We start from the raw sequence: 12,842 nt of genomic DNA on the forward strand, positions 1-12,842 counted from the left end.
ATGTGTTTCTGGGCTGTTGCTGCCTCTATTCATTATACTGTTGTATTTCTTTTCTTCTGATTCTAAGAAGTTTCCTTATCTGGAGGAGGTACCTACTTAATCCTTTTCTTTTTAATCCTAAGTAACTTTCATATATCTCAATCAAAAAAATCCAAAGACTCATGTTATTATTGACACTGTCAGCGTATAGGTATATGTATTAGGTGCTATTATTACGTATACCTACAATAAGGACAGGATTGTGATTAAAATATGTACATCTATCTACTATACCTACTACTATACCTACCTATGTATAAATACGTACTTTAAAATTTACATTAAATGGATTTCAATAATGACAATGTGAATAGAAACTGGGGAGTACTTTTGTCTTGAGAAGCGACTGTCTTTTTCCCTAGGTTACCGAAAACTTGTCACTTAACGATTAATATTAGGTACTTATTGTGTCTTCTATATCGCTTACCTCTTGACGTTTGTTTCGAGTAATACAGTAGGTACGCAATATAACTTAAAAAAAAGAGTGTTAACGAAAACTGTCCATTGTCCTTACTTAATTTTTATTTCTTATAAGAGTTATGAGAAGTTTAAGTATCGTAAAACGCCATTCCAAGTAGATACCAGAATAAACTAGGTATTTTTTTAAACAATTCGATCTTAGATAAAGTGATTACACAAATTTGGTGACTTTTGGGCGTACTAAGTAGTTTAACGTTTTTTTTTACATACCTGAACACTCACTTTTGAGCCTTATAAATTGATTTTTCAAGCTATTACGTCCAGATCAAATAATACCAGGTCCAAAAGAAGAGAAGCTACATATTTAAAAACACATTTAAACCTCATTTCGTGGTCTGAACTGGTTAACGAACCAAAAGTGACTAAGTGCTACAAAATTCGTCAATATTCAGAAAATAGTGGAACATTTCTCACACGCGTCGAGAGGGCTAGTTGAATGAAAAGTAGGTGCGTACGCGCAAACACAAGAGAGAAAAGCGAAGTGCGACTACCAACTACTCGACTAAGGGCATTCTTATATTATCAACAATATTCTGGATGTAGGCCAATAATGGATACGTACCCAGAGGGTGGGTAAATAGAATAAACAAAGAGGTAAGTGGGTTATAATAGGTATGAATGATCGATCATAGCAAAAAATACAATTAGGTAACCTCGGTTTTCTCCAATAAATTTAAAATTTTGTAGTTGTGTGTATTTCAAGTGCAATAAGCGTTATACGGTTCTTTCTCTTGACAGAAATTTTGATTATTTTTTTTGCATATGTAGCACTAGCCTTTTCCCGCGGCTTCGCCCGCGTACTGAAATAATTCAAACTTTGGACCCCCATTTCACCCCTTAAGAGGCGAAATTTGAAAAATCCTTTCTTAGTGTTCCTTTATACCTTATAAGAAACCTACGTGCTAAATTTGGCATATCTAGAATCAGCGGTTGCGGTTGTGCGTTGATATGTCAGTCAGTCAGTTTCTTATTTATTTAGATTAGAAACTTTTTGTGATAAAAACCCAAACTACAGTTAAAAGTAAGTACCTACCCAGATATTACCTAAACACATGTTTTTATTTTCACATACACCTCACGAAACCAAGCCATGTATTAAATGCACTCAAATAATAAACCTTCGAAGTCTTAAACTGACAAAGTTTTAAATAAAAAACGCGCTTTGCAAAGTATTAGTTAACAACAGCACCTGCTGTCATTCTGTCCACTGTGCACCGCGCTGTGCAACAATGCACCGAACGAACCTGAAATCATAAACTTAGTAGGTAGGTTTGACACGTGGCTATAGACAATGGCCTAATAATAACCATTCTGAAGTGAGTAGGTATAGCCACTTTACGGCTTAGAGGTACTGTTTGCCGTTTTCCGTTGCTATGTCAGAGTTAGCACTGGTGGCATGAGTTTATTAGATATAAAGTATATGAGATAATAGGTATACAAACAAGGCTGAGTATCAAAACTTATGAACCCAATACCTGAAATTATAAACCTAGTAGGTTTACACGTGGCTATAGACAATGGCCTAATAATAACCATTCTAGCAGGCACTCCATTACGACTTTAGGATTGCTGCTTGCCGTTTTTGTTGCTGGATATTTTCATAATTTGGGGCCCAAAATTTACGTAAGTTGTTAACAAAAATTGACTCGCTGTCAGTTTTGTGACGACACAATTAAGCATAAAACCTGTCTTAATTTTTTTTTAAATTCACGTTTGAATGTACCTAGATTATTGCTTAAAGTTTATGTAATTAACACGAAAACAATATTGTAATTGAAATTTTATGCTTGACTAGCTTTTGCCCGCGGCTTCGCTCGCGTTAGAAAGAGACAAAAATTAGCCTATGTCACTCTCCATTCCTTCAACTATCTCCACTTAAAAAATCACGTCATTTCGTCGCTCCGTTTTGCCGTGAAAGACGGTCAAACAAACAGACACACACACTTTCCCATTTATGATATTAGTATAGAAGTATAGATTATCTTCACAAAACTGACAGTGAGTTAATTTGTGCTATCGAGCTGCGCTAATTTTGGGTCCCAAATTCTGAAAATACCCTGCTACTTATGTCAGTGTTAGCATGAGTTTACCTATTAGATATAAAGGACCTATATGAGTATAAAACTCCCGTGAGACTCAAACATATTTAAAAATATTTTTTTATTTTTTAAGCGGGTTACTCGCGTGTTAAGTCGATATAGCGTTCGACATGTTTCGATCTATTCGAGGATCTTTCTCAAGAGTAGCGACCCCGCCTTTACATATCGATCCTCGAAAATGGATCGAAACATGTCGAACGCGATATCGACTTAACACGTGAGTAACCCGCTTAAAATATTCTTAAAGACCTTAATATGAGATAATGTATAAATAATCTAAGCCGAGTACTGCACGGGTAGCATGGTCGCGCGATAGACGATAAAATATCATGCCATCCCTATCGCACTATTAGTAAGTGCGATAGGGACGGCCAGATGTTTTATCATTTATCGCGCGACCATACTTGCCTGCCTGATGTGCCGACGGAAAATTTTCAAAATTCTGAAATTTTCACATAGGAAACTTTCCATACTTTGTATGGACAATTGTATGGATGGAAACTTTCCATTTCATAAATTTAAATTCCCTTTATTTTTCGTGAATTTTTCATGAAATTTAAGATTTTTTTGGAAAGTTTCCGCAACTTGCACATCAGCCGAGTACCAAACATTATTTATAGTAGGTACATTGCAGTCACCAGCAATATCGAAAACTGCAACCATTCACACGCATTTATGACTGTAAAAAAAATATTGCGTCACATATTTTTTCCGACTTACGCTGTGTAAAATTTTATCACACGTGACTGTACTGTTAGCGAACTAAGTATGTAGTTTAAAATACACAAATGTCAGTTAGTACCAGTTGTATGATAACTTATAGTAAGACGTGATTTTCAATGCTTCAACTAGGTTACTAACAATAACATGTTTACCCATTCTATTCCTTCTGAACACGTGCATTGATATATTTATTAGTGAACGTGAAGTTTACTTAGTTTTAACATTAGTATCACGAGTTACTGTGTTCTCAGAATTTTGAGAACAATCCCAAGAGATCAAATGTGCTTAATACATTGTTATTTTGAAGATAATAAAGACGAATGCTAACAGAAGCAGTGACGTGTTGTTATATAATATTTAGAGAAAAGTTGGCAGCGAAAACATCTATTGGCGAACGTTCACATTTATGGTGAGAGCGGGTTCTTATATGTCACTAGTATCCTCCAAGGTCTCAGAGCATAAAATTTTGCACGCATTCCTAAATCTGTTCTAAATTAAAAAAAAACAATTGCGTCCGGGTTTCTAGAGGTAATAAGTAGATAGCTTCAGAACTAGATTTAGATAGAAGAAACAAGTTCATCAATTTGTATAGGGGCCGAGCGTGTCAGATTTTGTTCTGTATTTGTTACTTGCCTGTGATTTTATATATGTCTCAGGTCCTTGAGTGTTCATAATTTTTGTGTTGTTGCAATTAAATATCACGAAAAGAGGCATTTGTTCTGTTTTTGTTGACAAAAACTGACGCTCGAAAGGACAACTCAGTGGACTTTACTGAGATCATTTGACATGCTAAAGCCCACTTGCACCAACCACTTAACCCTCGGGTTAACCCACGATTTTCGTTGGTGCAAGTGGCCCCAAGTAGATATAGTCCATTTCAAATACGATGGCCCGATGGCACTTGAGACGGTCAATTAGCGTTAACAATAGGATTAGTGATAACAAAAGATACCTGGCCAGACCCTTTTGGCGGCGTGGTGTTTTTCTCGCAACCTAATGATCTTGATCGTTTAACCTAGTAGTCTTTATTAGTGTAAATATGTAATATTTGTTTGTAATATTTAAAGAAAGCGAATGACCTTAAACATGATATTTTATTTTAGTATTTTAGTTTTAAATTATTAGATGTTACATGTTGTATAAAATTTTTCGTTTTAAATTATTAGATGTTACCTGTTCAATTAATATAAAAAAGGCATACAATTATAATTAAAAATACTGTAAATATCAAATATTATGTATTTTTATTTTCAAGTCTCAAAATGTCTCAATCACGCTTTAGTTGCATGCAGATTGCACCGACGCGTGCCAATTTGAAGTGGGCCTAATTAGATAACAAAAGGCAAACATTATGAGCCCTATTGTTAAGTTTCGAGTGCCATCGGGCCATCGTATTTGAAATGGACTATACGTTTGCTTGATCTATGGTATATATGACATCTGTGTAGATAGCAGATAGAGTAACTACTTACTATAGGAACATCTAGTATGAGGTATAAGTATTGAAACCATCAAAATGTTATTGCGTGAAAATTTTACCGGACCACTTAAAATATTAATAAGTTAACCTTTTCTCATGAATTTACGGGCTAAAGTACTTAACCTTTAAATTTTCAATGACTAAAAATACACGAAGTATTTTGCCAAATTTTTGGTGTCAACGTTTTGCCTTGACCTGTCAACGCGCATCCCACTTACCGATACGCAAAAGCTGGCGATTTTTTTTTTGGGTGACGAAAAGTATTTTAAAGGGAGAAAATGGTTAACGATTGAAGAACCTCAATAAATAAAGAACAATACATATTTTAGAAAAAAAAGCAATTTTTTCGCACAACCCTCATAATTTCTGAAGGGTCAAACTTCAAGATGCATAAAATATTAAATCGCATTTTTTTTAGTTTTGACGGGATAGACTACACATGTCCGCAAATAAGCTTACATTGCTTATACAACCATCAAGCTGAAGGTTAAGTATTTTTTGTTTAAAAACCTAGCTCAGTAGCTACCTGTTTTTAACTAGAATAGCATCTATCTACTAAGCACTAGATTCCATTCCTTTAAACATCTGACCGAAGCGAGAGACCGGACCTAGTACTGGCGCCATAGCAACTAGCCCCTGACACCCGTTTCATATTTCCTATCTTCCCATTATGCTATATCGTCTTACACGTTTTACATTACTCCGTTACATAAACAAAAGAGATATAGTTCTTTAATGAACGAGCGATGTACTAAGTTCAAATATCGAATGCTATTCATACTTACCTGAGATCCGTGGGAGGAGCGGACGTAATGAGACGCTCATTGCCAAGGGAAAAGCTCAAGTGCAGAAAAATCTTACTTCGCAACAGCGAATTGCAAGTGCGGCAAAAACGTTCTCCTAATAGTGAAGACTGTACAAAATTGACGACTAGTCGAGTTAACAGTCCGAATCAAAACACAGACTGACGTAGAGATTAAAGAAGCACTATTTATTTTTTAACTTTTCCAGTAAACATTATGTACAAAATTGTAAATGGACGTCCGCTCGGTCGGTAAATATATCTGAAGTAAATCAATAATGTTCAGAGTTGGAATACGGATTTAGTTTTATGATGATGGTCTGGGCGCGTTTATACGGATTTTTGCGAACCATGCATCATCTGCGGCATTCAGTCACTGTCATATGTACTGGAGCAGCCAAAGTGCTCGTAAATATCTAAACACGTACCTATTTAATATCTATTTTTTTTTATATATGAATAGGTAGACGTTTGACCACGATCATACCTGATGGTAAGTGATGATGCGGTCTACGGTGGAGCACGCTTACCTATGAGATACCTATTTACTCTTGCTTTAAAGAGACCTGGATTGTACTCATGTGGAAACACAGATTGAGGCAGGGCATTCCACTCCTTGGCGGTTCGCAAAATAAATGTTGAAGCGAAACGCTTAGTGCGTATTTTTGGAATACTAACCGTGAAGCGATGCCGCCTTGCCGAGTCTGGTGGTCCTATGGTGAAATGGTGACGGAGGAACAAGGTTGTACAGTTCCTCAGCGCACTCTCCAAAATGTATCCTGTAAAATACTGATAAGCTGGCAATCTTCCGACGATGTTCGAGATGGCTATGTAGTCGAGAATTGGTTAATAGCTCGTCGTCATTGATGATTCTCTTGGCCCTCCTCTCGACTGACTCGAGCACCGCAAGCTGGTATTTCGCTGACCCATCCCACAGGTGAGAACAATAGTATCTAAACTTTAGAGAACCCGTCTAGATTCGTTTCAGCGCTTCCGCCTATCTGGGGCCCATTTCTCAAAACTGAATGTTACTTACAAGTTACAAGCGGAAGTCTCTTTCCAACTTGTCATAGTAAGACATTGACAACCACTTGTAAATTGTAACTTGTAGCTTCGAGAAATGGGCCCCTGATATTTCTGATCGTGCATATCATTCAGAATGATAAGTGATAACCACGTGATTACCCATATAACGCTCGTTCGGACGTAGTGGAAGACAAAACTTATAGGTACCTATTAGATTTCCAGCTAAGACATTAGAGTAGAATTGAGTCTGTACAAGACTGGGCTGATGGTTTCAAATGTAATGAGTAAGAATAAAGACTAATAAATCGTTGTCGTCAATATGATTCATGACGCACGGATCGATCAAAAAATGCTTAATAAACTTTCATTAAAAACCGGCCAAGAGCGTGTCGGGCCACGCTCAGTGTAGGGTTCCGTAGTTTTCCGTAATTTTCTCAAAAAGTACTGAACCTATCAAGTTCAAAACAATTTTCCTAGAAAGTCTTTATAAAGTTCTACTTTTGTGATTTTTTTCATATTTTTTAAACATATGGTTCAAAAGTTGGAGGGGGGGGGACGCACTTTATTTTCTTTTAGGAGCGATTATTTCCGAGAATATTAATATTATCAAAAAACGATCTTAGTAAACCCTTATTCATTTTTAAATACCTATCCAACAATATATCACACGTTGGGGTTGGAATGAAAAAAAATATCAGCCCCCACTTTACATGTAGGGGAGGGTACCCTAATAAAACATTTTTTTCCATTTTTTATTTTTGCACTTTGTTGGCGTGATTGATATACATATTGGTACCAAATTTCAGATTTCTAGTGCTAACGGTTACTGAGATTATCCGCGGACGGACGGACGGACGGACGGACGGACGGACGGACGGACGGACGGACGGACAGACAGACATGGCGAAACTATAATGGTTCCTAGTTGACTACGGAACCCTAAAAACGTGCCTATTGCGGACTTCTTTTTAAATGTGGGGTCCTAAAATATTAAGAGCAGCTTAATCTACTTTGAACAGACAATCTCATTCGCTGCTCTAATTGCTATGACTATTGTTATAAAAATAAATTCGATTACCTGCCTCAGTCCTTATCTGACCCATTCCCAATTTAACCTCACGATTATCTTTCGTATGATTATAAAATAAATAGAAATATATACGATATATTTGCTAACTAAATATTTTTTATTTGTGTCACAGGAATCTAATATCACCTGTCCACAAAATAATTTCAATACATGTGACGTAAATCAATATTTTGCTAGCAAGGAAAAACAAAAGTAGCCCAACGATAAACGTAAGTAATTACATAATATTTACCTAAATAGCAAGACGTGCCATCAACGGGTTGCAAAAATGCAGTCATTAATAATAAAAATGTAATTATAGCTTTTCATTGACTGTGTTTTTATTTCAGTTTTAATTTACTAATAGTAGTTACTAATATACTCGTAGTATATAATTAAAACAGTTTAGATGCTATTTTAACCATCATTTTTCTTGCATTATCCCGGCATTTGCCACGGCTCATAGGAGGTCGGTGCGGTGGTCCTCTTTGACAACTAATATTTTTAACTATATTAACCGTTTTGTCTAAGTTGACTCATAAAAAAAAACTCATATAAACGGTAAAACTTGACCCAACATAAACATTAAAAAAAAAACAAAAACAACTTTCGATTGTCGAAGTACAGGGGTTCCGGAATACCTTTGAAACGAACTCGAACATTCTTTGTGCGTACTTCTTTATGTTCGAGACAGCAGGTAGCTGCATACCCGACATTCCTGGCCTTCTAGCTAAGAGCGAATTAATCGATGATCCTTACATGTCGCAGTTATCTGTCTCTATCGCTCTACCGTATTGGTGCGACTAAAACAGTAGCGTATCGGTCGCCACGGAGCGTCAAAGACTGTATGATTGGCTAGATGCCCTGGGTGGCTAGCCGAATGGCACAATCGCTCACGAAACGCTCACGAAACGAAGCGCTAGTAGATATCTATCTCTATCGCGCTTGCGTATTGGCGCGACAGAGCCAGCGGCGTATCGCTTTCGTTTGGCGTCGGAGAAATGCCATTCGGCTACGGGGCCTGGCCGTGTATTCCCGACGACTTCTTTTTGCTTAGCGCAGGGATAATGACTAGAGTTCACAAAGGAACTTAAGGAACCAGTTTAACGTAATCTTTTAATCCTTAAGAGCAGTTATCGATCAGCGAATACTCGCTTGGCTTATACTTGTAACATTGAAACATTTATTTAAATAGCACAGTGAGTTACATTTTAGTCTGGTCCCCACACTAGGCATAGCCTGTCCTGTGGTGGACATAGGACATAAACACAGGTAAAAATAAAGGAAACAAATATTTAGCATAAAACCGTAGGTGACTAAAAGTCCAAACGTTCACTAAGATAACAGTCGTTTGTGTTACAAGTTACAATAGCGAAACGGTAGCTTGAGGCTTGAGCATTCCATTAGTTCTGTTGTCCCGTACAAAAACATTATATTCCGTGTAATTCGATATTTTTGCGGTGCAATTTTGCACATTTTTGAAAAGATTCTCTTACGAGTACATCAGCCAATTTACAGAATATTTGCGTTTATGACATTGATAGACTTTTACATGGAATGTTCCAGCTGTGACTAATAGTATTGTCATTGTCTTGCTCTTGGTAAGCGATTGGAACTGCACGACTGTGGAGGACACTACCCATCTATCAAATTCACATGTAAATCATGAAATTGTCTGGACTATGAGCTTGCTATCTAGTGTTGATACTTAACCTTGCAAAGTTGTGACAACCTTGTGATAACCTTTAACAATATAGGTAATCGGAAACAAGTGAAGGTATTGCACATTTTGAAGTAAATATTACGTTTCTCAAAAATGCATATACGAAAGTGATAAGTATGAGTGATTGACGCCACTAATTAGATCTTAGCCCGAATAACATTAAATGTTTCTAGAGACTACATTTGTAACCAGATACAGTAACTTTTCCAGCAACTTTACTGTCATGTCATGATTACTGTCACAATGATCACTGGATACAGGCTATATCAGTTCTTTAACTGCCTGCCTGCTTATTACATAATAATAATAATAACTTTGGTACAGCATTGTTGCATAAAAGGAATAAATGTCCGAAGCCAGCTGGAATAGTTACTTAGGATTAATTGATGAGCGTAAATTCATCATCTACCTAGGAAACACATGTATGAATTCCTTTACTTCTGCCACCGAAATTGCTGGAAAAATTACTCTCTGTTTGTAATACCTTTTTTGTTTATTGATATGTAGGCAAAATAACAGTACTTATTGCGTTCTAGTTTATGTTATGAGACCACGCGTCACCGTGACGTAAATATAGCAATTAAATATTGCACATTACATTTACAATGCCGAAGCGCATTTTTTTTATTTAATAGTTATTTGTTATACAAGGGGGCAAAGTTGTATTTTAACGCCGAGTGTGGAATTGAAAAACGAGCAAGAGAAAGGATTCTATAGTTGAACCACGAGCGAAGCGAGTGGTTCGGGAATAGAATCCTGAACTTGCGAGTTTTTTAACACACGAGAAGTAAAATACATTTGCACCCGAGTGTAACACAAAACTTTTCCCCTCACTATAGCGAGGAAACTACAACGCAAAAAAATGCGTTTATCACTGCTTCCAGTAGTTCCACAGGTGGTAAATCATCTTAATTACTAGATTCACCTACTTTTATCAATTTTAAAGCAGTTAATTTGACTTTATTCAAGGTCAAATTACTTTACTCACTAGTGGATAAAATGCGTTTTTACCCGCTGGTATTAAAGGACAAAACACGTGTTTCCGAGCTAGTGAGGGGAAAAATAATTTATATCTCGGTTTCTTACAGTTAATGTTATCCATACTAATATTACAAATGGGAAAGTGTGTGTGTCTGTTTGTTTGTCTGTCTTTCACGGCACAACGCAGCGGCCAATTGACGTGATTTTTCAAGTGGAGATAGTTGAAGGGATGGAGAGTGACATAGGCTACATTTTGTCTCTTTCTAACCCCCCACTTCCCTAATATAGGGGGTGTAAGTTTGTATGGAGCATTCCGCAATTTTCGAATTTAACGCGAGCGAAGCCGCGGGCAATAGCTAGTTTATTTGTAATGCCTTATATTTTTAGAGCTCTAAAATTTGTTTACAGACCACTTATGAGATTACTTCGCTCTTGAAATTCGGTTTAATGCGTTGTTCTTAGAAACTGCGTGACGTACATCGTACGCAACTATATCTAAAATGTATTGCAACTACTACTACAACTGAAAATAACTCATAACATAACTGATATTTTTAAATCCGAATAACTGTAATATAAATATAACAACGTTATTTATATTAAGACGATACAGGAGCCAAAATGCTAAAATGGAAAGGCCAAGGAAAACCCTTTCAATTTGGGAGTTTTAGTTAAATATACTAATGTTATTAACTAACACTACAAACAACTCAGATAGAAGAAATTTCGAAAAATTCTTTAAAATCGAGGTTCCGCTCTCGACTGTTTCCTCCTTCAAAACTTAATCAATCGTAACTACATTTGAGAATCTGAACAATGATATTATCTGTGTCGGACCGTTTAGTTTTTTTTGGCTAATTGTTACCATTTTTGAATACCACACCTTTTTTGCCATAATCAATAAGACCGTTTTTGGAAAAAATTTGATGGGCTCTAGCGTCTTTAAAGTCAGTCTTTAAAAATAAGAACATAAAAAAAAACGGTCCGACACAGATCAAAATAATAATAATCTGTGTTAAAAATTTTTTTGCTCCGTCTTCAAAAACCAGTGAGGATCGAAATAGTCGAGAGCGGTTGTATGGAGAATTGACCCCTCCTGTATCGTCTTAAATAAACTTCGTTTTAAAATAACACTCTTTTTAATATCGCCACCAAAATTAGTTGGCTTTAGTAGACGTGATACTGCAACTGATATTATGTAGGTACTTTTTACCGGCTATGCCAATATCTTAGTGAGACAGACCTGGCAAATAACCAAACTAATTTTGTTTTTTGCGATGAGCCTTCTACACTGTTCTTGGAAGTTCTAGAACCATATTTCACCACGGGAACTGTGACCATTGACAAAAATGTCAAAATGTCAATTTGTCGACCGGTCTGGCTCATTCGGTAGTGACCCTACCTGCTAAGCCGCGGTCCTGGATTCGAATCCCGGTAAGGGAATTTATTTATGTGATGAGCACTGATATTTGTTCCTGAGTCATGGATGTTTTCTATGTACGTAAGTATGTATTTATCTATTTAAGTATGTATATCGTCGCTTAGCACCCATAGTACAAGCGTTGCTTAGTTTGGGGCTAAGTTGATCTGTGTAAGGTGGCCCCAATTTTTTTTTTAATAAGTTCATCAATGTCAACTAAACATGGTAAGACGTGTCAATTATATATACAGTACATCGTGTTTTTTCTCGATTTCCGTTAAATTCGATACGTTGTTAGGAGCAACAACAGAAGCTACCTGGTACGTTTACTTTTTTAATACCTAACTCGATAACCGAGCCAGAATTAAGGCACTAGCTATTTAGATTACTTAATCGTATTACCTATTTCACGTAAATAATCTTTTAAGGTTATATTAACGGAAATTAATAAAAACAGGTTGGATATTACGTATGACTGTAGTATACCTATTTTAATTCTTTAGAGCACACGGACCCCTCCGACCCAACACCGGAAATTCCTGTATATCCTGTCTGGCATTTTATTCACTGCATACGCAAACAAGGCAAAAAGGACCTTAAGTATATACGTATTCATTATCCTACAGGCCCTCATAAGACATTACTGACATTAGTGATGCTTTAATGATAAAATTATTGCTGGAATACAATTATTATTTAGTCACTACTTTATTAATTATTAATTAGTCACTACTTTTAAAAAAACTTGCATCTTCCTCTGTCAATGAAAAGAAAATTGTAGTAGGTATGTATAGAATGCATATAGACTTACTGCGTTATAACTTTGAGGAGCAGCGTGAGATACGAATTTTTTTCAAAGTAGTGACGATAATTATACTAGTCACACCTGATGGGAAGTGAAGACAGTCTAAGGTTAAGCTCACCGATTCAGTAATAGCCTATTCACTTTTTAGAAGGACAGATGTTTTAAATGCATGATGTTAATAGACATTTCGATTAT

General features: G+C 36.3%; 1 protein-coding gene across 2 annotated transcripts in view; it reads right to left on the minus strand.

Annotated features, from left to right (window-relative positions):
- The window catches only part of LOC125230284 (putative phospholipase B-like lamina ancestor), a 41,057-nt gene that overhangs the window by 8,496 nt on the left and 19,719 nt on the right, over positions 1 to 12,842 (minus strand). The window contains exon 3 of one of the 2 annotated variants that reach the window (XM_048135401.1): positions 6,302 to 6,402. The exons of the other annotated variant lie outside the window; for it this stretch is intronic. The gene's annotated coding sequence lies outside the window, so the exon portion shown is untranslated. The remainder of the gene's footprint in view (positions 1 to 6,301; positions 6,403 to 12,842) is intronic. 2 annotated transcript variants of the gene reach the window in all.

This window comes from Leguminivora glycinivorella, chromosome 10 (genome assembly GCF_023078275.1).
Source record: "Leguminivora glycinivorella isolate SPB_JAAS2020 chromosome 10, LegGlyc_1.1, whole genome shotgun sequence".
Taxonomy (NCBI): Eukaryota; Metazoa; Arthropoda; class Insecta; order Lepidoptera; family Tortricidae; genus Leguminivora; species Leguminivora glycinivorella.